General features: G+C 36.8%; 1 protein-coding gene across 2 annotated transcripts in view; it reads right to left on the bottom strand.

Moving 5' to 3' along the window:
* The window catches only part of ITGB1 (integrin subunit beta 1), a 49746-nt gene extending 25631 nt beyond the window's left edge, over positions 1 to 24115 (bottom strand). The window contains exon 1 of one of the 2 annotated variants that reach the window (XM_031939721.1): positions 23938 to 24115. The gene's annotated coding sequence lies outside the window, so the exon portion shown is untranslated. The remainder of the gene's footprint in view (positions 1 to 23937) is intronic. The other variant, XM_031939722.1, reaches the window with a different exon arrangement.
* Between the last annotated feature and the right edge of the window lie 1036 nt (positions 24116 to 25151).

Here is a 25151-nt window from a genome sequence, read left to right as displayed (position 1 = left end):
TCAAAGTAAAGTATGTCCCCTTCCAAGGGACCCCTACTACACTTTTATTCCAGATACTCTGGGGGACAGAAATTTCTCCCATGGATCTGCAGTGCTTCAATGACAAGCAAAGACCCAAACCTACACGTGAATCTTAGCAAGAAGCTCTGATTTCATTTGTGGCTCTGATTCTCTGGGAGCTCAATGATCAGGTGGGTCTTCTCATTATAAGCATAACTGGAGTCCTGACCATTCCACCAAATATTAGTCACTCTGTCCTGAGGAAGGAATGAAGTCTGTGTCATGATACCCTGTCTCTCACATGACTACTTCTCTCTAGCTGAGAATGGTATTGATGCCATGTTCTTAGACTAGGAGACTATTTCTAACATACTGATCACCAACTCATGTCCTCAGAGCACAGAGAGCAAATACTGTTATAAGGAACATGGGCCCATTAGATTCTAGGATTGCGGTTTTGTTCCTGTGTAGAATGACAAGGGGACAAGTCCAGAGCTGTGCGGGACCTCAGAGATCCCAGGATGCAACCTTCTCACTTTTCAGATGAGGAAACAGGCCAAAGGAGGCAAAGAGAACTAGGCAGCGAGGTGGTACAATATGGGTGGATCTCTGGGCCAAGAAGGAAAGTCATCTCAGACACTTATTAACTGGGTGACCCTGGGCAAGTCATTTGCCTCAGTACCTGCCAGGGTTGTTGTGAGGATCAAATTAGATATTTATAAAGCACTTAGCACAGTGCCTGGCATGCAGCTGGTAATGTAGAAATGCTATTATTATAACTTGTCCTAAGTCACCCAGGCAATAAGTGTAAGGGGTTTGGATTTGAACCCAGATTCTGTTATTCTTGCATTAATGATCTTGGCTTTGAGCCATTTCTACAAGTTTATCACTAGAACAAAGGTTCTGGAGAGCTTAGGCATTCTAGATCTGAAAGACTACCCTTTCTCTCATTCTAGGCTTCCTGTTTTTGTCATTTCTGATAACTCACTAATAGTTTCCTTTATCTGAATAGCCTGGAGACTCCCACAGAGCTTGCTAGGTCTTGGCAGTTTGCCACTAATTTCATGAATAATCCTTATAGATTCATTCTTCTATGTTCTGAATTGTACTCCCTATGGTCTGAATCACCCCTCCCATCCTTTGATAGTTTCCCCAAGATCATAAAAAGTTTTGTTTTGCTCAATTACATTCAGCTTCTTGCTGCTCAAATGCTGTAGTGCTCCTGAGGGAGTCTCTCCTACATAAATCTCTTGACAACCATTTATGAAGTGCCCTGTACTGAGTAAAGCACAAATGAACCAACCTCTGCTCACAAGAAACTCGTACTCTCAGGTAGCCCCAGGTATCATTGAAAGCCCTGCACCTTAGGACTGTTCCTTTTATGGACCCCTGCTGAAGGTCAGTCCTTAGACAAAAGTGCTGAAAAGGTCTGGTCTGTAGGAGACCCCTTCAGGCTAATGAGCACAAGCTATAAAGCAATGAGAGGTAATAGCAGGCATCCAGAGAGTGCCCATTATGATGGGCACTATTCCTGACTGTGCTTCCACCTAAACAGATATTTGCTCCATATATGAATATGAAGAGTCCAATGTTTCTCCTATGTAGCTCCTTTTTACTCCTCAGGGGCCAGTTAACGCAACTTAAGGAAAGTTTTTAAAGTACGTAATAGAAAAAAGTAGTATTCAATATCCAGTGCTTCTTTCACAAGTTTCCAGTGAAGATTTAGCTCTTTGAAATAAACTTTACAGAGCCCTCAAGCACCCCAGAAAAGCTTCAACTCTAAAATCCCTGCCAGTGAAGCCAGGTTCCTACTTAGTGGCAAATCCTGAGAAAAGCTAACAAAAACCTTGACTTCTTTTAATTGGTTAGTTTGCTGACTAGAAAGAAAAAAAATCATCTTCCTGTTTGGTTATACATCTAAAGAAGAACAATTCTTATGTGATGATCAGCAGTGAAGGACTTGGCTCTTTTCAACAATGTGGTAGTTCAAGGCAATTCCATGAACTTGTGATGGAGAGACATCTGTATCCAGAGAGAGCTATGGAGACTGAATATGGATAACAGCATAGTCATTTCCATCTTTTGTTGTTGTTTTTTGTTTGTTTTTTTTTTTTTAACCTTTTGACCTGATTTTTCTTGCATAGCATGATGAATATGGAAATATTTCTAGAAGAAATGCATATGATTAACCTATATTGGATTCCTTGCTGTCTAGAGGAGGGGGAGTGGGAAGAGAAGGGAAAAAATTTGAAACCCAAGTTTTTGCACAGGTGAATGTTGAAAACTATCTTTGCATGTATCTGGAAAAATAAAATAAAATATTCAACCCTTCCAAAAAAAAAAAAAAAAAAAAAAAGAACAATCTTTAAAAATTTTACTGTAAAGCAGAGGGATGAAATGATAGGGGACTGGAGCAATTTAAAAGGAGAAAGGGGAAATAAGATGTGACGTGTGACAAAACACTTGGGAATAAGTCCCAAGTCCAATACCACTGCTGAATAATGATAAGCAAATCACTTATTTTTTGTTACCCTCAGTTTCTTTATTTGCAAAATGGAAATAACACTACTTTCAATCTTCATATGGCCTTAAATATTAACTATCTAACATCTTTTTCTCACAGCAACTTAGAGGAGCTAAGTGACCTTATGACCTCTTTTTCTATTCTGGAATGTTTGTACACAGCCAGTGAGTATCTGAGGCCAGATTTCTATTTAGGGAGATTACTCTTGCTGACTTCAAGCCTAGTGCTCTAAGATATTCTGCAACTTTTCTTCATCTGCACTTTTGGAGAGGCTAAGTTTGAAGGTCTCCAAGTTTAATTCTACATTTGTGATTCTATTATCCTTTGACAAATCCACTTGTGGTATACTCTTTCAGCCAACTTTCACCCTTGGTTCCAAGAAGCAGTTGCATATGCAGTAGCCATACTGGATAAAACCATCATGGCAGATGAGCTAAAATGCTGGGGGTAATCAACAGGCCTCAAACCTATCAGAAGTTAGGGAGATGTACCAACTTGTGAAGACATCCCTCCTGTGGAATGGACAACTAAACAATTTGTTCCAACAGCCGTGACAGCAGCTGAAGAAGGTGCTGTGAAGGGCATCAGAAATACCAAGATCATCACCACATTCCTGGCCATCACCAGTTCTTAGAACTTTTGCCTTATCATTGGCCTGTGATGACTCTGAAAGACAGAGTGAGACTGACCGCTTTGTGCAACTCTGCCTCACTTAAATGCAATTCATGCACAAGTCAAGAAATCACCTGTGATGTCATGAATCCTCTTCAAAAACAGAGGCCTAATAACAACTTTTAAAGACTTCCTTACCTAGAAAGCAGCTAGGTGGTGCAGTGGATAGAATACCAGCCCTACAGTCAGAAAAATTTCTCTTTCTGAGTTTAAATCTAGCCTTAGTGACTCCCTGGCCAGTCACTTAACTTTGTTCGCCTCAATTTCCTCATTTGAAAATGAGCTGGAAAGGGAAATGGTAAACCATTCCAGTATCTTTGCCAAGAAAATTTCAAATGGGGTCATTAAAAGCTGAACACGATTGAAACAAGTGAACAACAATTCAACTAGGAATGACTTACTCAGGTTTTAAAATAAGAAGCCTGTGATTTTTTTTTTTTTTTTTGGAGAGAAAGATGGAAATACCAACACAGCACCTGAAGTGATATTTTGGTTCTGCATTCAACTCTATAAAGCCTTTTCACTTAGGATAAATTAAAGTGCAATTTAAGCTTTTCATATTTGCTTTCTATAATGAAATAAAATATGCTTACATAAACATTTCTTCTACATTCATACATATATTAGACTAGCTATATGTTAACTTTGTAAGTAAAACTAACTTCTGGAGAAATTCTGGGTAAATTTACTAATCTTTATTATTTTTTTCTCATATTTTTGATGGTACAACTCATTAAATCTATTGTCTTTAGCTTACTAAGAGGTAGCCTGATGTTTCTTTCTATATACATTATGCCAAACATAAAACAAATAATGAATAATCGGATTGATTCACCGTAGCACAACATTAACAACTATTAACTCAAAGTCTAAAAGACCTAGAGGAAGAAATCAAGGCAATCAAAGCAAGTGAATTTTGATTAATGACATAAAAAAAAGCCAAGAATAGAGGAACCCAAATAGATACACAAGATACTCAAATAAGCAAACACATATATTTGCACATGAGTGAAAATGTATAGAGAATTTACAGGAGGATGTGGGGAAAACTAGAGAAGAGAAATTAGCGGTGGCTAAGAATATAAGTGGGAGAAAACAATGTATATAAGTATGGTGGAAGAAATATAAAGAGGTAGAGAAAGGCAGATGGAGAAGACTATATAGAAATAAAAGTCATATAAGTCCTACGAGGTTTTATGTTGAGTATGTTAATGTTAAAACTTTTTATTAGCTTAAGCTGTTGGCACCAATTTAAATTGGCATCACTGACCTTTGTGATATTGAGGAATTGTTCAGAAATTTGATCTATTAATTTTTAGGGGAATTTTCTCCATTTTTTAGGTTTATTTGGAAGAGGATTGTTTTTATCTATATGATGCTCAACCAAGACCCAGTTAAGCAAAAAGCTTAAACTGATTTGCAGGGGATAGGGGGAAGTCACAAAAATCTTTACAAATTCACCTTTCTAGTATTTTGGGAAGGGTTGATGCTATTCCTCTCCAAGAACAAATATTAGGTGACTTTTGCATGCCAGTGGAATTGTCAGTTTATGACTGACTAGTACTTTTAAAGTATAAAATGTCTAAAACTCAAAGCATTCTTTCCCACACTAAACCTTTAAACCTAAGTTGAAAACCCCAGGGGACTAGATGCAGGGGACCTCAAACTTTTTAAATAGGGGGCCAGTTCACTGTCCCTCAGACTGTTGGAGGATCGGATTATAGTAAAATCAAAAACTTTGTTTTGTGGGTCTTTAAATAAAGAAACTTCATAGCCCTGGGTGAGGGGGATAATCGTCCTCAGCTGCCGCATCTGGCCCGCAGGCCATAGTTTGAGGACCCTTGGACTAGAGAATCATACAATTTTTAAAATTTGGAATAAATCTTTGCCTCAATCTAGTCTAGTCTATATTGTAGTACATTTCCCCATTTGCTTGAAGACCCTTAGTGATGGGCAGTTCAGTGTTAAATGGTTTTTCTTTACATCTTCCTAGTTTCACCCTCTGGGGCCAAACAGAATAAGTAAAAATCCTTCTTTCCATGAGAGCCTTTTAAGTACTTGGAGATACAACATTTCTGAAATCTGTCCTAGGCCCTTTAACTCTTCTCTTTATACATACTCTTGCCCACTGATCTCATCAGCTCCCCTGGACTCAACTTTCATCTCCATGTAGATGATTCCCAGATCTGCATCTCCATCCCTCATCTCTTACCTGAGCACTACATATCCATTACTTGTTGGCATTATATCCACCCAGATATCCTGTGGCATTTCCAATGATATGTGTAAGACAAAGCTTTTGATCTTAGTCCCCCCTAAGCTCATCCCTACATTCCCTATTTCTCCTAAGGGTGCCACTTTCCTGCTAGCTATTGAGGTTTGCAACCTAGGGATCATCCTTACACTCTCCCTTAGTCATTGCTCCCTACCCTCAAACAATCAACTGCCAAATCGTGGCTTTTCCTACTTCTCCCCTGGAGAACTTTGCAATAGTTGCAAATAGAAATTGCAATAGACTCCTCGTGGATATCCTTGCACCCAATAATCAAAAATCCATGCTCCAAGCAAATGCCAAACTGATATTCCTAAAGAGCAGGTATGTTCCTATCCCTCCCCTGCTGAAGATTCTCTGGCAGCTCCTCATTGACTTTGGATAAAATAAAACTTCTTCTGTTTGCCATTTAAAACCTTTCACAATCTGCCTCTAGTCTTTATGTTTAGATTAATTACACATCACACTTAAAAAAAACAAAACAAATCATGTTCTAAGATCCAAGAAAGAGATCTCCTTGTTGTCCTAGAGTATAACATTCCATCATCTGTCTCAATCTGCAGGAAAAGTTTGCTTCTCATGTTGAAAATACCTTTTCCTGTTATTTCTGCCTCTTGAAACTCTAGCTTCCTTCATGATTCAACAAGGGTCACCTTTTTCATTTGGACTTTCCTGATTCTTCCAATTGCAAGGGATCCACCCTCAACCACTGCATTTCTTTTACATATACCCTGTATCCCTCCACCTCCCCAAAGACATAAGATACTTGTGTGCAAGAATTTTTGTTTTTGCAAAAACTTAAAAAGATTATTATGCAAAAGAAACTATCAATAAATCAATATATAAAATCCTAATAAGCAAATCAGGAACTGTGCTATGTCAAATTAAGTGACTTACATTTGTTTTTCTGAATGTTGGTGATTATTCATAGTGGATGCCCTTAATCACTTTGCATCCATTTATTTCCAATGAAAGAGAATTTTTAATGAATCATTAGTTTTCTTTCTGTATCCATTCAACAAAATAAGTAAGCTATACCATGAAGACATGGATCACTTATACCTTGCCCAAGCTTTTCTAACTTGGCAACATTTAGAACTCTTCCCTCCTCTTCTCTCCATTCAAGGAATGGACAGCATTACCTAGCCAACTAATTTAAAATTATCACCCAAGAAAAGCAGGCCTGTCTTTAAACTCATATATGTGGCTCATAAATAAAATATACACATTTCTTCACTAAAACAATGTAAAAAAAGATAGTTAGAAAGTTAACTTTAAAACATTTAAAACAAATTTCTTAAGTACTTATTATTACACAATATATTATGCCTGGGACTGGGGATGAGAAAAAAAATCAAATAAAACATGTTCTCCTAGAACTTGTAATGGAGTAGAAACCTATGATACACAAGCAATTATTAAAAATGATCAGAAATATGTGCATAAGAGTAAACATTCAAATCAAAACAAAAAATAGCAAAAAAAATTTTCTGCATATTGAAAACTGCAGAAGATTCAAAATGCAGAGTAGAACTGAATGTTATGCCTAATTAATTAGGCTATAATACATTACTAAGGTTAAAAAAAAAAAGCATAAAAGAGTAAGGATCTGTGATTTCATGAATTTAATGCAGACTGCCACTGTTCCACAACTGAACAGTCTTGAAAGTCAGTGATTTTGGGGAGGGGAGGGGAGGGGAGGGGAGGGGAAGGGAGAGGAGGGGAGGGAAGGGAAGGGAAAGGAGACTAAAACCTCTCTTCCACAGGCTTGCTCTGGTATAAAAAAATATCATCCATAAAACAGTTCTTAAAAGGAGCTGGGCTGATCACAGAATCACAAAACTTCAAAGCTGGAAAGGTCATTATCTAATCCAACCAAATACAGAAAAAAATCATCCAGACAACAAATAGGAGAACAGGGAGAAGGGAACTCAACTTATTCCACTCACTGGTAAACAGCCGCCTTTTAAAAAAGGGGTTAAAAGTTTTGTTTTTCCTTTCATCAAACTTTTATTTCTCTTTTAAACTTTCATCCATTACAAATATATGCTTCTTCCACACAACAATCTTTCAAGTACTTGTAAATAGTTATCCTATAACTTCTAAATCCTCTCTCCTCTTCCCTACTCCCTTCAATAGATTTCTATCTGACAGGCAGCTAGCTAAGCAGTATAATGGTAGTATATCAATGATCAATAAACAAGTATTAAGTACCAATTATGTGCCAGGCATAAGAAATAAAATATTGACCAAAATATCAAATTTTAAAAATACTTATTTCTCAAATTCAGCATGGCAACAGGGTTTCTTAATCTTTTATTTATTTCTTTTTTTGATTCATGGGAGAAATATGAAGACAATGCAGATCAATACTATTATCGATACTATTTTCACCTTTTTGTGTTGTTCACCTTTTCTTTCTTTTGGTTTTCCCCCTTTTATTCTGAATTCTCTTTCATAACATGACTAATATGGAAATATACCTAAAATGATTGTTTATATATATAATCCACATCAGACAGCTTGTTTTTTTTTTGAGAGGGAAGCTAAGAGAGAGAGAAAAAATGTTGAACTCAGAATCTTATAAAAATGAACATTGAAAACTATCTTTACATATAATTGGAAAAATAAAATACTATCAAGAAAAAAAAATCATGGATCCTATGTTAGAAATGTCTGGTCTATTAGAGGAGCAGAGGGAAAATCAATGGAGAATTGCATAATAAAAAGCAATTTACTATATGCAATCCCACTGAATTTGTTCTGCTTGTCTATGTATATTTGCTATAAGAACTTTGTTGTGCAACTTTTGGTTAAGTAAATGCCTAAAGCTGGAATTGAACCTGTCTTCCTGACTCTATCACTGTGCCACTCAGCTACTATCTATTATAGAAGCATATAATTGGAGGTAGAAGGAACGTTTCAGATATCCTCATTCTGCAGAGGAAGAGGCATAGAAAAGTACAGCGCTCAACATCATACAAGTAACAAGTGGTGGGATCATCATTCGAATTCAACAATTCTAATTTGAAATCCTTTATTTCCTCCAATTTTTCAAAGGAATGGTCCTTGCTGTGCCACTCATTTACTATCCCCTTTGTTGTGCCTTGGAGGAGGCACAAGTTCCAAAGGCTATTGATGCTGGTCTAAATAATCTGTGAACAAGAATAGGTTACAAAAATTTCTTGATTTATATGTAATCTTTGGAAACATCAGCCATCTTGAAATTCTTTATTCCTTCATTTTTACTAGTAACTGTTCCGTCCCCTTCCTCCATCTCCCACTTCCCCCAACACCCCCTCCCCCCCAACAACCCCCGTCCTCCCCAAAATCTGGAAAAACTGGGAAATGTTACAATGAATTTTTGTAAAGAAAGAGGTAAACACACATATCCCTTTGTGCATATGTATCTAAAACCACCAAAGGAACAAAATTTCATGGGGACATGGAAAAGGAATGGAAGATAGCAAATAAATTGCTTCTGTATCCTATGGTTTTATCTGGGATTCAAGTCTAGTGCTGATTTTTATTTGTTGAGAGTTCAAGATTATAATCACAAATCATTTTAAGAAAAAATCATTTTACTTTTTTTTTTCTTAAGGCTTAATATCACCATCTTGTGGCCTATTTGAATACCATCATTAAAAGGAAAGAGAATGTAGAGTTAAAATAGGAATTCAAATCTCTTTGATACTTTTCTTTTTGATACTTCTTTTGTGATGCTGAGTAATTTTCTTTTCTTTTTTTTAGTAATAGCCTTTTATTTTCAAAATACATGCAAAGATAGTTTTCAAAATTCATTCTTGCAAAACTTTGTGTTCCAAACGTGTCTCCCTCCTTTGCCCCAATCCCCTTACCTAGATAGGTAATCCAATATATATTAAACATGTGCAATTCTTCTATACATATTTCCATATTTATCACTGAACAATTTTCTTAACCTAACTCAATTTTCTCATTAGCAAAATGCAGATATTTGATTAGATGCTCACTAAAGTCCTTTTATTTTAAAACGTCTTATGTAACTTATAAAGTTACATATATAATTTATAAAGCCTGACTGTACTTTTGAACCCACAGCATAAATGGAATTAGCTCTTGGCCCTCGCCCAAAGAACCAAACAAATTTAAGCTGAAGACTTTAGGTCCCCAATTTTAATCTAGAAAATCAATAAAAGACAAAATCAAAGTAACCAACTATCTGCATTATTTATGCAAAGCTACCAATATTTATTTTCACCAGAAAATTTTCTTTCTTCATTTATGAGAGAATAAGAGAATCAAGGAAGTCTTTTCCTTTAGATCATATATCTATGTCCCTTTGTAACTCTCAGGAATAAGAAGCCTAAGAAATTAAAAAGCTTGAGAAAGCCCATTTCCTTGAATAGGTTTTCCTAATTAGCTGAAATGTGTTGATAAATTTCTTTGATTCTTCATAGATGACTAGATGTGGGAGGGTTCAAAAAAATCAATAGTTCCAGTTCTTTATCTTTAAAATGTCACTGAGGCTCCAAGAAGGAAAGGACTAAGCCATGCAAGATCCCAAAATGAATCACATTGGACCGTCACATTGGACTGTCAGGCCAACATTCCTTTCACTATACCACAGTGGTCTCTTTTCCTAACTTCAGAATCATGGCATGGTTGGAAAAGCTTTGTTTTAGCCATCAAGAGGACACAGACGTAGGCAAGATAACCCCAAGTCCCTTCTAGTTCCAAATTCTTTGAAAACAATTTTAGAAATTTGTTGTCTTGTTAAACATCTCTAGTTCCAGTTAATTTTCAATCCTTGCTCTCATATATTAATGCCCAGTAGACCACATTATAGCCAGTCCTCAATTGATGATAAAAAATCATTTCCCAAAAGTTAATTTAAAAATAAGATGTGGAATTCATAATTTTCCCAAAGAAATACTATACACAATGATTTGGTTCTTAGACCAACCAACAAAATCCTTTTTAATCTATTAATAGCATGAAATTCAATTCAACAAACATTTATTAAATACTAAGTCTTTATCAATTGGGGGAATCAGAAAAGTCTTTCTGGAATAAGTAGCAATTAAATTGGACTTTAAAAGACAAGCAAGGATGGAACAGACTGGGAGAGGAGGATGGGAGGAACATTTCTATCATAGGGAAACAGCTGTGACTATAATATTTTGGAAATATTATTTTCTCCTTGTAAGGCAAGATAATTAGCATACAGTTTCATCATGTGTCCAAAGCCAAAAAGAAATATCTTATCAATGGATAGTTGGTCATCTCATATTTTTAGAACTCATAACTAATATTAACAAAAATAAACCAGTGAAAATAATTCTACCTTATACAACAAAATCTATTGTAAAGGATGAAGAAATAAAGAAATTCTATGAAGAATTCAATAAACCCCTTCAAATTAAATGAACATTGATATTTGGTGACTTCAATACAAAGATAAGAACAAATATTGATGAAGATAATACAGATTATAGATTAGGAATAAGGCATGAAAGAGGCTAAAAACTTCTAAATTAGAGAAGCCAAATTACACATCATGAGTATTTTCTTTGCACTGAATAGCATAAAAAAATTGAAACTGATTATATTTTTACAGATAGGAAACCATTCATTACTGATAAAGGAGCCATTCTTGAATCAGTTTTTATAACCAGACCACTGACTTATTAGAGAAATGGTCAAGATTAGTACAAAAACTACAAGAACAAAAATGAAAATGACAAAAGACATCAGGGGGTAGCAGAAAGAGAACTGAATTTGGAGTTAAATGACCTAAATTCAATCCTGGCTTTCCCATTAGTTATCAGCATGTCTCTGGACAAGTCCCTTTATTTCTTTCAGGCTTCCAGCTCCATATCCATGACCTACCTAGAAAACAGTATGCCATTGAAACAACCACAACCCGCCCTATTTAAGTACATTATTGACAATGTAAAATGAAATATGATCAATAACATACTTATAATAACTTCACATGCATAGGCCAGAATTTTAAAAAGTGCTTGAGTAAACAAACAACTTACTTGCAAAATTACAGTAGTTACAGAAAACAAATTAAAAACTTATTTATAAAGTCTTACAAAGGACAGTAGAAGATTATCAGTAGTATTGCCTAATAAAACAGAAGAGAATAATTGGGGTAAAGCTAGTTAGAATCAAGATGAAAAAATGTCGCAAGATTAATGGAAATGTATCTAGACAAGATCTAAGCTGGAATTGACAACTGTGATAAGAGGAAATTGAAAAATCAATTACTTAATTCATTAAAAGTTTCTGAAAGGAATAATACCAAAGATGTGGAAGAAATTTTGAACCTTCTTAATACCTGAAAAAAAAAAAAAAAAAACACAAACAAACAAACAAACAAAAAAACGCCTCAACTATCAAATGAATGAATGCTTAGTCCATCATATGCTTGTATAATGGTCATTATACAACTAATTCACTAAGGCTCAGAATTAAACAGGAGATCAGATCGGGTTGTCTTGGAGAAAAAATTGTTAATAACCTCAAACTTCTTGAAACAAAAGCCTATCTTTGTAATACTATCATCCTACAACTGGGTTGCTATGTGGCTCCAACTCACTTAATACTACAATCTCTGAAAAATTAAATGAGAGAGATGATAAATGTCAATAGACAGCAACACAATAATTAAATAAGAAAAACAAAAGTAAAGAGTATCATGAAAAAATATATGATCAAAAAGAAGATGGAACTTATGAGAACAATATGAGAACAAAAGAGAATAACTCATGCTCCACTGGTATCCTCCAATATCAGAAGAAGGGGAAAAAAGCTACTAGCAGCCTGGTGGATCACTGCACAAGCAGGTGAACTTACAAAAGAGCATGAATAGGCAGGCACTGATAGACTGCAATCTGCATCACTAAAAGAACATTCACAGAGATGAGATAAATTCATTTCAGTAAGTTTACAGTGGAAACCATTACACATACTTGCTAAATATTAAGTATCTGAGTTAAGAAAGTGTAACTAAAAGGATACACAGCCCAGTATGACTATACAAATGAAGGCAATAAAAAACTAGGCATTAGCATTAACTCATTAAAATTAAAGAGCACATTCAAAAAACTTAGAATCTCAAACTTGAAAGGGATCCTGGGAGTCATCTAATTCAAAAGTTTTAGTCATAATATATGTGACAAGTGGTTAACCAGCATTTTGCTATAGACCTCCTTAAAGGAACCCTCCATTTCCCAATGCAGGCCTTTCACTTTTGCCCAGTTCTCATTATCATGAAGTTTTTCCTTATATCAAACCAATATTAAAAGCCTATTATGTGTATATTGTTCTTTCCTTCCAGCTAGACTATAAGCTGGCATATACTACTAGCAAAAATTTTATTTTCCTCTTCCTCTAAGGGGAAAAAAAAAAAAAAAAAACCACCTCATTTTGTATTCGGTATTTTTCACTTCTTTCAGGTGGGAAGTAGTATGTCTCATCTGAAATCCTGAGTGGTCAAAGTTCCCAGATCTTTCAAAGTTATTTGATTTTACAATATTGTTTTCTTTTTATAAACTGTCCTTCTGGTTCTGTTCACTTCACTCTGCATCAGTTTAAATAAGTCTTCACAGGTTTTTTTCTAAAATCTTTTTTTTTTTTCCAATTCATTGATCAGTTATGCTGATTTTTAAATTTTTTCCTTTTATTTTTCTGTCTTTAGAGATACAATTTTTTATTTAGAATAAATGTTCAGCCTGGGCATTCCTCAAGTTATATTAGCCTTGACCTTGACTTTGGATTTCTTTCTCCTTTTTTTCAATATTTTAATTTAATATTTATTTTTTAACAGTCTTCTTTTTAAATTTTGAGTTCTAAATTCTCTCCTTTCCTCCTACCTCCTTCAATATTTGTTACGGGTCCCATTAGTCAGGTCTTTAATTTGAATAGATGGATCCTGCTTGAACCTCCTTTTGAATCCTGCCTCTTCACTCTTTTTTTTTTTTTTTAAACATGACCAAACCGTTATTTTGCTGTACAAAAAGAATCAGACTCTGAAATATTGTACAATTAGCTTGTGAAGAAAATCAAAAATGCAGGTGGGCATAAATATAGGGATTGAGAGTTCAATGTAAAGGTTTTTAGTCATCACCCAGAGTTCTTTCTCTGGGTATAGCTGGTTCAGTTCATTACTGCTCCATTGGAAATGATTTGGTTCATCTCACTGCTGAGGATGGCCAGGTCCATCAGAACTTGTCATCATATAGTATTGTTGTTGTCCTTCAACATTTCTTACAGCATGTTTATATTCCGTCACTTATCCAGTCATTCCCCAAATGATGAGCACTTTCTCAGTTCCCAATTCTTTGTGGCTAATATGTGTGTGTGCACACATAAACACATACAATATCCTTAGTTCGTTTTGCTATTTCGCCCTTAACTTACCTTTCCCTCTAATCCCCCCTTTTCCATGCATGTATGTAACCTTCTTTCCCTTAACCAGTTCAAACGACAAGTCAAGTTAGGGAAAATTATTTCATAACCAAGTAGAAGTCTATATAAATAAGGAGGAAAGGGTTGAGGGAAAAGCTTTCATCTCTTTTCCCATTCTCTTTTTAAAATCATGAATATATAATACATCCACTCTGAAGCTTCCTATCTAATTAGACACCCTCTATGACCCTTGAAGACAGTAAGATTCAAAAGGGAAATCATGTATCATTACTTCTTATTAGAATTATACTCAGTTTTGCTGAGCAACTTATTCCTGTTTTTAAATCTATATTCTTTGCCTTCTGGAATATGTATTCCAAACTCTTTTCCTCAAAAGTGGTGGCTTCTAAATCCTGTGATACTTACCAGAACTATGTTAAGTATTTGAATTTTTTTCTTTTCTGACAGCTTGTGATATCTTTTCTTTGACCAGAAATTCTGGATTTTTGCTGTATTGTTTCTGGGTGCTTTCATTTTAGGTTTCTTTAAGGAGTTGAGGAATATATTTTATTTCTAAGATGCTCTCTAATTTTAAAAGATGTGGGCAGATTTCTTTAAACATGTTGTCTAGACTCTCTTTGTGATAACTTTCAGGTTTATTGATCTAAAATGTCCCTTAATAATCCACTTTCAATTTGTTTTAACAAGTCAACTACTTTTGCTATGAGATATATTTATATTTTCCTCTATTTTTCAGTCTAATTTTATTTTAGCATTTCTTGTAATCTCATTCGCATTCTGTTAGGTCTATTATAATTTTCAGGGAATCCATGGCTTGGGCAAAATTTTGTATCTCATATTATTTGTTGTTAATTCTGTTTCCAATTCTCTCTTCCATGGTTCTCATATCTTTTTTGATTTCTTTTTCTCTTTTATTTCAAGTCTGATCACTGCCCTCTTGGGAAGGGTTGAGCAACAGACATGTGGGGATAATGTTGCTGGACTTAACCACTGTGAACCAGCTTAAAAATAGCTGGCTCAGAAAAAGGGAGCCTGTAAGATTTTTTGGTCTGGGATTCCTACTCTGACTATTTTTCAGGCTTTAGAATGAGTCAGAAGTTGGGACCCTCTGGTGCTAGGATCTGAACCAGATCTGAATTTGTTCCACACTTCTCTGGAATATCACCCCTAAGTACAGGTCCCCTCCTCAATATACCCTGGATCTATGACCCAGAAATTGGTAGTAAACACCAAGATCATAAATTGGCATCTGTTCCCACATCTTACACAACGTCTTGAAATAGGTTTAGGACCTCTAGTCTTTTTAGTATCAGGGTGTTGGAATGGTTCATGTAGGGAAGGCCCCATTCTTCTGGCCAGACCCTGTCTCAGACCTGTCTCCCTACTAATCTGGAAAAATAGTTCACTGTAACTTTTTCTTACATTTTCTTATTAGGACTTGGTTTTATGCATTTTCTAAAGCTATTTAGAGGAGTTTTATGCTGTATTTTTAATACTATATGATCATTTTAGCTCTACTTCTCATCATCCTTATTTTTAATCAAAAAGCACTTGCTTTTAATGCCAGAAGGCTGTGCTTTCTGTGGCCTATAGATCTTTATTCTGTGATAAATAATTAAAAGAACCAGAGGAAGCTCTTCAGTGTCTACTATTGATCCATGGAAAATATGGACAAAAATCTCTTTTGTAGCATAAAAAGGCACCTCGGGATTATTATCTATATCAGGGAAGGCAATAGTCATGCTTATGAAATCATGAATCAATAAAAGCAGAAGTTAAGTTATACATGTTTTAGTGAATCATCAATACTTCCAGAGGACAGTAGTTCATAGGAAGAGAAACCTTGACTTGGCATATAAAAGATTAAAGATTTATTTATATATTAGAAGAAACCCATACCTATGATCATCTCCTTCATTGATTATGGTAGAGGTGCCATTAATTAAAAGAATTTTGACTTAAACTTATAATAAAGGATACTGTTTTGTGCAAAAGGAGAGCTCTTGAGACAGATTACTTAAAAACTACATTTTTTATGAGTCAAGAGTAGAGAATACTGATCTTTCAAGTGTGATGGCATATTCTCTAGTGCTTTTATTTTTCAGATATTCACCCTAGGTTTAACTTCTTTCTATAGATTAAAAAAATTGACTGTGTTCTATATGTTGCTTATTGAAATACAGTCAGACATACTTATTTTTCAATTAACAAAAGGCTAATTTAGTTAATAATCTGCATGGTTCCTGAGGAAATATGGTAGAGTAAAAAAGAATACTGTCTTGGAGCAGGAGGACCTGGATTGTAATTAACACAACTAGTTGGATAGATGAGCCTGGGCAAGATATAGAAAATTCTAAGTCTGTTCTCAGTTTTTTCATATGTGAAATGATAACAATACTTGAATTACTTCTCTTTTGAGGCTGTTGTGAGCAAAATGCTTTATCAACCTAAATTATTACTTTTTTCTCCAACAGTTCTTTAGATAACATTCTAAACTCTAAAGAAACATTTTTTAAATACTCACTAAGTACACAATTAATACTTTAAAAGTTAATGTGGCATAAAAGTACTCACATAAGTTATTTGAAATCTAAGAATGACATGCTTTATTGAACTACAGACCTAATTATGGAAAGTGGTTTATTCTCTTCTGATAGTGTAATTTAATAAAAATTTATTCCACAGAATTTGTTAAATTTGAACTTATTTTTTCTTTCGGCCTCTGATCCTGCTTCTGTGGTAACAGTCTACGAATATTAATGAAAAGAAAAAGGTTACTACATACAAAAATGTTCACAGATTTTTACATTTGTAATAGTAAAAATTAGAAACAATCAAAATGTCTAATAATTGGAAGATGGATAAAAATTATAGCATGTTAAAAGCAAATATGAAGATTTTACTGAAAAGATAAAGGGAATTGCCTATGATTATATATCAAAAAAAAAAAACAAAGAAAAAGAAATTACCTACTGATACAGAAATTAAATTGATATAATTTTCTTGAAATTTGTATCAATTTTTCTAATCAAAATGTAAATAATTTGAATTTAAGGTTTCATTGTAAGTTATTTCATAATCTGTTTATATTTATATATTCAAAGTATCTAATTTATGTTATTTTAAAGAAAAAGAAAATATTTATAGCATTAGAAATGCTACTCAGTATGAGCAGTAGTAGGAACCCTGAAGCATCATAAACCCAACCGCTTTAACTTGAATTCTATTACTGGACTAATAAAAAAGAAAAGTGAAAGTAATGGATCATGTAGGGAAAAGAGCTGAAAGCCATTCAGGCTTCTGTACACCTGGTAAATGGCCTCAAAAGGACCTTAGCTACTCAGTTCCCCATCTCCCTTCCCCCCAGTGTTTCCATATACTTTTTTTGTATGTATTTTTTGTATTCCTTGGCTATCTGCTAAATTTGAATCTTGATTTGATTTGGAAGATGATCATTGTTCTATCCAACTAGATTGTCTTTTTTTCCTCCCTCTTTTGTTTTTAATTTTTTGGAACCTAAAAAACTCATCATATTCCTAAATTTTGGAGATGATTCCTAGAAACAAAGTAATTTTGTCTGTGTACAACAGTCTTCCCTTTGATACTGTTTTTTAAACAAGGAACACTGTCCCAAGATTAAATGAAAATATTCAATTAGTACTATTTTTCGTAACTTGACAGTTTTCTACAAAGTAACAATTAGCTAAAAATAACTCTAAACTGTGAAATTAAGGATTAAATTTAAAGAAAGTACTAAATATATTAGGCTGTGATAGAAAACTTTTGACTTCTGAGATCCAAATTTTAAAATGATTCAGATTACTAACTACAAAGTCATTTCCATTGTTCCAAACACATAGAGAAATCAGGCCATTATTTCAGATCAATCTCTGCAGAGATATATTATCTAAATTAGTACTTGAAAGCAACAAATTCAGCTGCCTCAATAAAACTAGTAGATTGCCCCTTTTATCTACCATTGTAGAAACATAGAAATGGAACTACTTTTTTTCTGCATTGGTAATTTTAAGGATGAAGATTAATTATAAGAGAAAAGAATGAAGAAATCTACATGACTTATTGAGATTATTAAGCTGGGTGATAATGGTTAATTCTCTTGTTATTTCTAATGTACTAAACTTTTAAAGAGAAATCAAGTGTCTATTTTGAAGGGAAAAAATTTTCATCTTTGTAAAATTAAATATTAACAATATTTCTACATTTCTAGAAGCAAGCCTTATGTTCTTTGTTTTTAAAAAGTCCAGGCCAAACAAATGTATTTTCCTACATCAAATGGAATTAAAACTATATTTTTGCTTATCTATTTACCATTTAATATTCCAACAAGATCAAATAATAACATTTTTATGGAAGTTTCAGTCTTACAAAAATCAGCTTAATTAGGATCCTAAAAAGTGACTTGTAATAACTATACTTGTCAACTTGGCACTTTAAACATTTCCTTATGTGAGCCATTTAAAATTGTTTTAAGTGGCCAAAATTTTGAAGGCTAAGAAACTGAGCTAGGAACCAGGAAACCTCTCTTCTATAAACTAGCTTGTGACTTTGGGCAAGTCATTTAACCTATTTTTGTCCTGTGTTGTTAATACTTCCCTCTCTAAGAGCACGAAGACATCAGGAAAGGTAATTCCATGACTTGCAAGTGAATTCGATTTAAGTGAAGGAAGACTGTGCAAAGTCACCAGCCTCACTCTCTCCTCTGGAGACATCTGGATTCAGTGGCCAGTTACAGATAGGACAACTGGAGATGGCCCTGGATGCAGTGGGAGAACAAAGCATTTTTAAGCTAAGGTTTTTCCCAGGTTTCAGTTTGAGGCCACACCCTTTCAGCGATGAGGGATAGTTGAGAAATGAGGAAAAGAAAGCCAGTGATCCTGGCTTAAGGGATGGTCCTTAAGAAAGAAATCTAGCTGGTAAATTCCAAGATATCTTGCTAGCTTGGGAAAGTTCTCTTCCTTGATAAAATAAGGCAAGACAACTTCAAAATTTAAAATACCTCACTGAAAAAATAAGTGATCTGGAAAATACATCGAGAGCCAATGTCATTATCACTGGACTACCCAAAGGCCATAATCAAAAGGAGGACCTGGACAGCATCATTCAAGAAATGATCAAGAAAAACTACCCTGATATACTGGAAACAAAGATGAAAATAAGCATTGAAAGAATCTACCAATCAATGCAGGAAAAGAGACACCAAAATAAAAATTCCAAGGAATATTGTAACCAAATTACAAAACTATCAGGTCAAGGAAAAAATACTGCAAGTGGCCAGAAAGAAACAAGCTTTCATACAGAGAAGACCAAAATTGAACAGAAAGTTCAATCTCCAATATCAAGACCCAAGAGAAACCTGAAGAGAAAAGAAAATAGGGGATTCAATGGAGCTGAACTATTCTCACCCCTCTGTAAGAATATATTTGTAATTCTTAAAAATTATACTACTCATATAATACAGCTAGAAGAAATATACATAGACAAAGAATATGGATATAAGGTGAATTTGAGGGAATGACATTAAAAAAAATAAAAGATGAGAAAGAGTAGGATAAGAGGTACAGAAGGAAGGGAGAAGTAGAATGGGGTAAATTATTTCACATGAAGAGGTATGAAAATGCTATTACAGGAGAGGAAAATGGGAGGGTGGGCAATGGCCATCGCTCGAACCTTATTTTCTTCAATACTGGCTCAAAGAGGGAATAACATAAACAGTCAGTTGAATACAGAAATCTATCTTACCCAAAACAGAGGAACAGAGGGAGAAAGTGAAGAAGTAAAGGAATAGAGAGGAAAAAGTAGAGGAAAAGAAGATGGTAAAGGAGAAGTAGAGGAAAAGAGATTCAAGTAAGGAAATGGGGAGAAGAAATGACAGAAGAAAAAGCAGGCTGGGGGAGGTGGTATTCAAAAGGAAAATAATGTTGAGAGAAAAGGTGAAAGGAGAGAAAGGACAAGAGGAAGAAAAATAGGATCATGACTGTAAATGTGAATGGGATAAACTCTCCCATTAAAAAGCAAAAGCAAAAAGAAAAAAGCAAATAGCAGAGTGGATCAAAAAACAGAATCCTGTGTTTGTTTGTTTGTTTTAACAAGAAACACACATGAAATAGAAACACACCGAATAAAGGGAAGAGACTGGAGCAAAATCTATTATGCTTCAGCTGAAGTAAAAAAAAAAAAAAACAAAAACAAGCAGGGGTAAGTAATCCTGATCTCAGATAAAGCAAAAGTAGATGAGAAAGGAACTTACATCTTGTTAGAAGATGCCATAGACAATATTAATACTGAACATACTAAAAATAATATCAATAATAAATATAAATGCACAAAGTGGCATGGTATTCATATTCTTAAAGAAATTAAATTAGTTACAGGTTTATGACCAAACAAATGATAAAGTATTACTAAATGAAAAATAGATAATTTTGATTATGTTAAATTTAAAAGTTTTTACACAAACAAAACCAATGCAATCAAGATTAGAAGGAAAGCGGAAAGCTAGAAACAATCTTTACAGAGAGTAACTTTGTAGAAAGCCTGATTTCTCAAATATATATAAAGCTGAGCCAAATTTATAAGAATACAAGCCATTCTCCAACTGACAGTCAAATTTATATGAATAGGCAGTTTTCAGATGAAGAAATCAAATCTATAGTCATATGAAGAAATGCTCTAAATCACTACTGATTATAGAGAAATGCAAATTACAGCAACTCTGAAGTACTATCTCACACTTTTCAGACTGGCTAATGTGACCAAAAAAAAAAAAAAAAAAAGGTTAAATTTTGGAGAGGATATGGAAAATTTGGAACACCAATGAATATGCCATTGGTGGAATTGTGAATAGAATTTGGAACTATGCCCAAAAGACAACTGTGTATATTCTTTGACCCAGCAATACCACAACTAGGGTGGTATCCCAAAGAGATCCGCCGCCCCCCCCAAAAGAGGGGGAATAAGGACCAGCATGTACAAATATATTTAGAGAAGCCCTTTTCAGGGAGGCAAAACATTAGAAATTGAGAGGATGCCCATCAATTGGGAAATGGCTGAACAAACTGTGGTATATGAATGTAATGCAAAGTATTGTACAGTAAGAAATGATAAACAGGCAGATTTCAGAAAAACCTGGAAAAAGATTTGTACAAACTGATACAAAATGAAATAGGCAGAAATATTGCAGAGAATCAGCAACATTGTGAAGATGTTAAACTATGAATGATTCAGATGTACTCAACAATACAAAGATCCAAGACAAGTACAAAGGACTCAAGAAGAAAAATACTATGCACATCCAAGTAAAGAATTGCTGGATCCCGAATGCAGATCGAAGCATACTATTTTCACCTGCTTTATTCTTTTTCCCTGTTTTTTCCTTTTGACTATGTCTTCATTTACAACTGTGACTAATATGGAAATATATCTTACATGACAACACATGTAAAACCTGTATCAAATTGCCTACCATTTTAGTTAGAGCAGAGGGAAGAAAGAGGGAGAAAAATTTGAAACTCAAAATCTTGTAAAAATGAATTATAAAAACTGTCAACATATAATTGGGGGAAAACGCTATTTTAAAAAAGTCTCTTAGAAAGGTGTCATTTTGTCTTGAAAAACAATAGATACTAACAATCTAGCAATTCCTTCCCACTCAAAAAAATTTAGTTTGTAAAATGTATACTCAGGAAACCATTATTTATGCTAGAATTACTTTGATATTTAAAAAAAAAAAAACTGAAATTTTTTTCTGAGAAACTCCAAAAAATGGGCCCAATTTTGTGACTTCAAAGTATTCAATTCTGGTTGTAGTACAATGACAAGAAATGAATAGATTACACTGAGAATATATAATAAGCAGTTCCCATTATAAGGAAGGGAATATGCTTCAGTGGAGGGTGTTCTCACATTGATGAAATCATAGCCCAGTACCAAAAACAAAATAAAATTTAGTATGAAAGTCTTGGGTATAAGAACCCATTACTGACATTTTTTTAGTCTATAGTTTAGCAAAGTTTGTGCTTATTTTTTTGTCTATAGTTAAATAAAGTTTGTTTACACATATAAATCTAAATAATTTTGCAAAAACATGCCAAAGTTGTTGTTAATAATCATCTTCATTATCTACTCATCTTTTACATGTCAGGTTTAGTCTTGTACCCATATAAGTTTTCATATACTCTTAGGGCCCACGATAATAAATAAATAAAAAACAGCATTGGAAATTTTAAAGGTAAATTTCCTCAGCATTGCTGATATTTTCTAAGCCAAAGAATTTTTTAAATCATAAAAGTAGGAGACAATGAAAAGTATATCAAGAAGATCTAAGGCTGCTTAAACTTTAAGCTTTAACAGTAATAAAGTGACCAACTTCACAGATATCAAGTTCTTTGCAAAAAAATTCTTCAATCTTTAATCCACTGATTTCACCTCTCATCTGAGCATGTCCAAAAATCTTACTTTAAATGCAAAAGGTGTCCAGTTAGAACAATCCCTGATGGAATCTTAAACCATAAAATGCAAAAAGATCCTTATAAATGATAAGTTTTATTATAAAGAGCTCATCAGGAACCACAGTCTACACCTCCGGGCTAAACTGCCACAAAAATCATCTACAACTAAGCGGCGGCGGGGAGATCTCAGCATAAAAAGGGAAAATGTATCAGGTTCTTTCTATCCAGGGGCCCTGGGAGCAAGGGGGAAGATTTTTCAATCCCCAGAGAAGTTTTGACAAGAGTTTCTCCAGGTCCAAGGGAAGTCGAGGTGAAGAAAGAGGAAGAGTAAAAAACAGGGAACTGGGAAGGGGGGAGGTATGGATGGGCGTCGAAAAAAGGAAAAGACTGGGAGATGATGTGGGAGCTGGAGAAAACTGGAAGAAAATGGGGGTGGATAAGACCGAAAGAAAAGGGAGGGGATAGAGGAAAAGATATGGGGAGGGAGGAAGAAATGGGAGAGGAAGAAGGTGAGGGAAAAAATAAAGGAAAAGGGAGAAAGTGGGGAGTAGAAGAAAAGTGGGGGAGAAGCAGAGGAAAAGAGGGAAAAGGTGGGGAGAAATAAAGAGGGAGGTGAGGAAGAAGCTGAGAAAAAGGAGAGGGTGGGGAAGAAGTAGAGGGAGAAGGGAGGAGAGAAGCAGAGGAAAAAAGGGAGAAGGTGGGAGAAAAGTGAAGGAAAAGAGGGAAAAAGTGGGGCAGAAGCAGAGGAAAAGAGGGAAAAAGTGGGGAGAAATAAAGAGGGAGGTGAGGGAGAAGCTGAGAAAAAGAAAGAGAGGGCGGGGAAGAAGCAGAGGGAGAAGGGAGGAGAGAAGCAGAGGAAAAAAGGGAGAAGGTGGGAGAAAAGTGAAGGAAAAGAGGGAAAAAGTGGGGCAGAAGCAGAGGAAAAGAGGGAAAAAGTGGGGAGAAATAAAGAGGGAGGTGAGGGAGAAGCTGAGAAAAAGAAAGAGAGGGCGGGGAAGAAGCGGAGGGAGAAGGGAGGAGAGAAGCAGAGGAAAAAAGGGAGAAGGTGGGAGAAAAGTGAAGGAAAAGAGGGAAAAAGTGGGGCAGAAGCAGAGGAAAAGAGGGAAAAAGTGGGGAGAAGCAGAGGAAAAGAGGGAAAAAGTGGGGAGAAATAAAGAGGGAGGTGAGGGAGAAGCTGAGAAAAAGAAGGAGAGGGCGGGGAAGAAGCAGAGGGAGAAGGGAGGAGAGAAGCAGAGGAAAAAAGGGAGAAGGTGGGAGAAAAGTGAAGGAAAAGAGGGAGAAAGTGGGGAGAAGCAGAGGAAGAGCGGGAGGGGGAGGAGAGCACAGGAGAGAAGGTGGACAGAAGCAGAGGAGGACAAGGACGGGGCCGGGAGGGCCGGAGGGCAGGCGCGCCGCCCGGTCCCCCGGCAGGAATTCCTGCCCTTATGCGGAGGAGCCCGGCCGTCCCCACCCCCACAGCGCCCGCTCCCTCCCGACACAAAGAGCGCGGCCCGGCCGGGCGGCTCTGCCTCGGTCCGGCCCCGCGCCGCCCGCCCCCCACCCCCCCCCCGCCTCTGTCCCCGCTTCGGGGCGCCGCTCACCTCGCCGCCGTCCGCGCGGGACTCCGCAGGACACGCACGCTCGGGCGGCGGGCCGCGTGCTCCGGGCCCGGCCTGCTTCTCTCTCTGCCGCGGCCGCTCCGAGCAGCTTCCCCGGCTCTCCCGGAGGGCGGGCGGGCGGGCGGGCGGTGGCAGCAGCTCGGGGTCCGGCTCCGGCTCCTCCTCCAGGGCGGGGGGAGGGGCGAGCCCCTCCCTCGGCCACCTCCCTCTCAGGAAGCCACCGCCTCGAGGCCCCTTCCCCCCCCCGGCACCGCCCTCCTCCTTCAGCCAGCCACTCCGCATTCTCCTCCCCTCCCTCGTCCCGCCCCCTTCCCGCCCCCTTCCCGTCGCTGTTCCCTCCGCTCCCCCCTCCGCACGCGGACCCAGCCCCGCTCTCCCTCCGGAAACACATTCCTCCCGGGCCGCGTCAGCCGCTCTGCCGGAGGCTGAGGAGGAGGACGAGGAGGAGCCGGGGGGGAGGGGGACGGAGGAAGTGGCGGGAGGGGGCGCCGCTCCCCCTCTGGCGGGCCGCGTAGTGCCTCCCAGCCTCAGTTTCTCCGTCTGGCCAAGCCGGCCAGGCTCGGGCCTAGAGGAGGAGGGGAGCGAGGCTGCCGGCCCCCCGCCCGTCCCGACAGCCCGAAACAGGGTGCGGGTCTGAAGCCAGAGCCTCTCGGCCCCAGCCTGTGTCTGAACCGGGAAGTGACTGCCCCGAGGAGCTGGAACCAAAAAAAAAAAAATTAAATGGGAGAAAGATTGGAGAGGGGCCCTTAGCCCTGAATAAAGGCGCCGGCCGGTCTCCAGGCCCCCCCAGCTCCCAAAGCAGGATGGGGAAACTGAGGCCGGAGGCAGCCGCTGCGGCAGCACGCTCCTCCACAACCGAGGTGCGAATAATCGTGCGTTCGGACCGATAGGAAATCCTTGTTTCCAGGAGCGGGAGAGGTTCGCCCCTGCTAGCTCCTAATGCGTCCTTATGCACTCCCTGAGTGACCCAGGAAAAAGTCCGGTGTCCAACAATCATTTTTTTAAATCCTTAGGTCGGTGTCTTAAAAAGTAAGCAAAGAGTATTCATTAGGAGACTTCTGGATGGGCACATTTTAGATAAAGGGACTGAGACTGAACACCAAGGTCATCCAGAAACAGTTCCTCAGAACATCTCGCCCTGGCACGATACCGTCTCGTGGAACTGAAAAAGGAGTTATTTGGAAAGTTGCGGCCTG

Source organism: Sarcophilus harrisii, chromosome 5 (assembly GCF_902635505.1).
Source record: "Sarcophilus harrisii chromosome 5, mSarHar1.11, whole genome shotgun sequence".
Classification (NCBI taxonomy): domain Eukaryota; kingdom Metazoa; phylum Chordata; class Mammalia; order Dasyuromorphia; family Dasyuridae; genus Sarcophilus; species Sarcophilus harrisii.
Note: the sequence above shows the minus strand (reverse complement) of the source record. Positions and strands in the feature narration are given on the sequence as shown.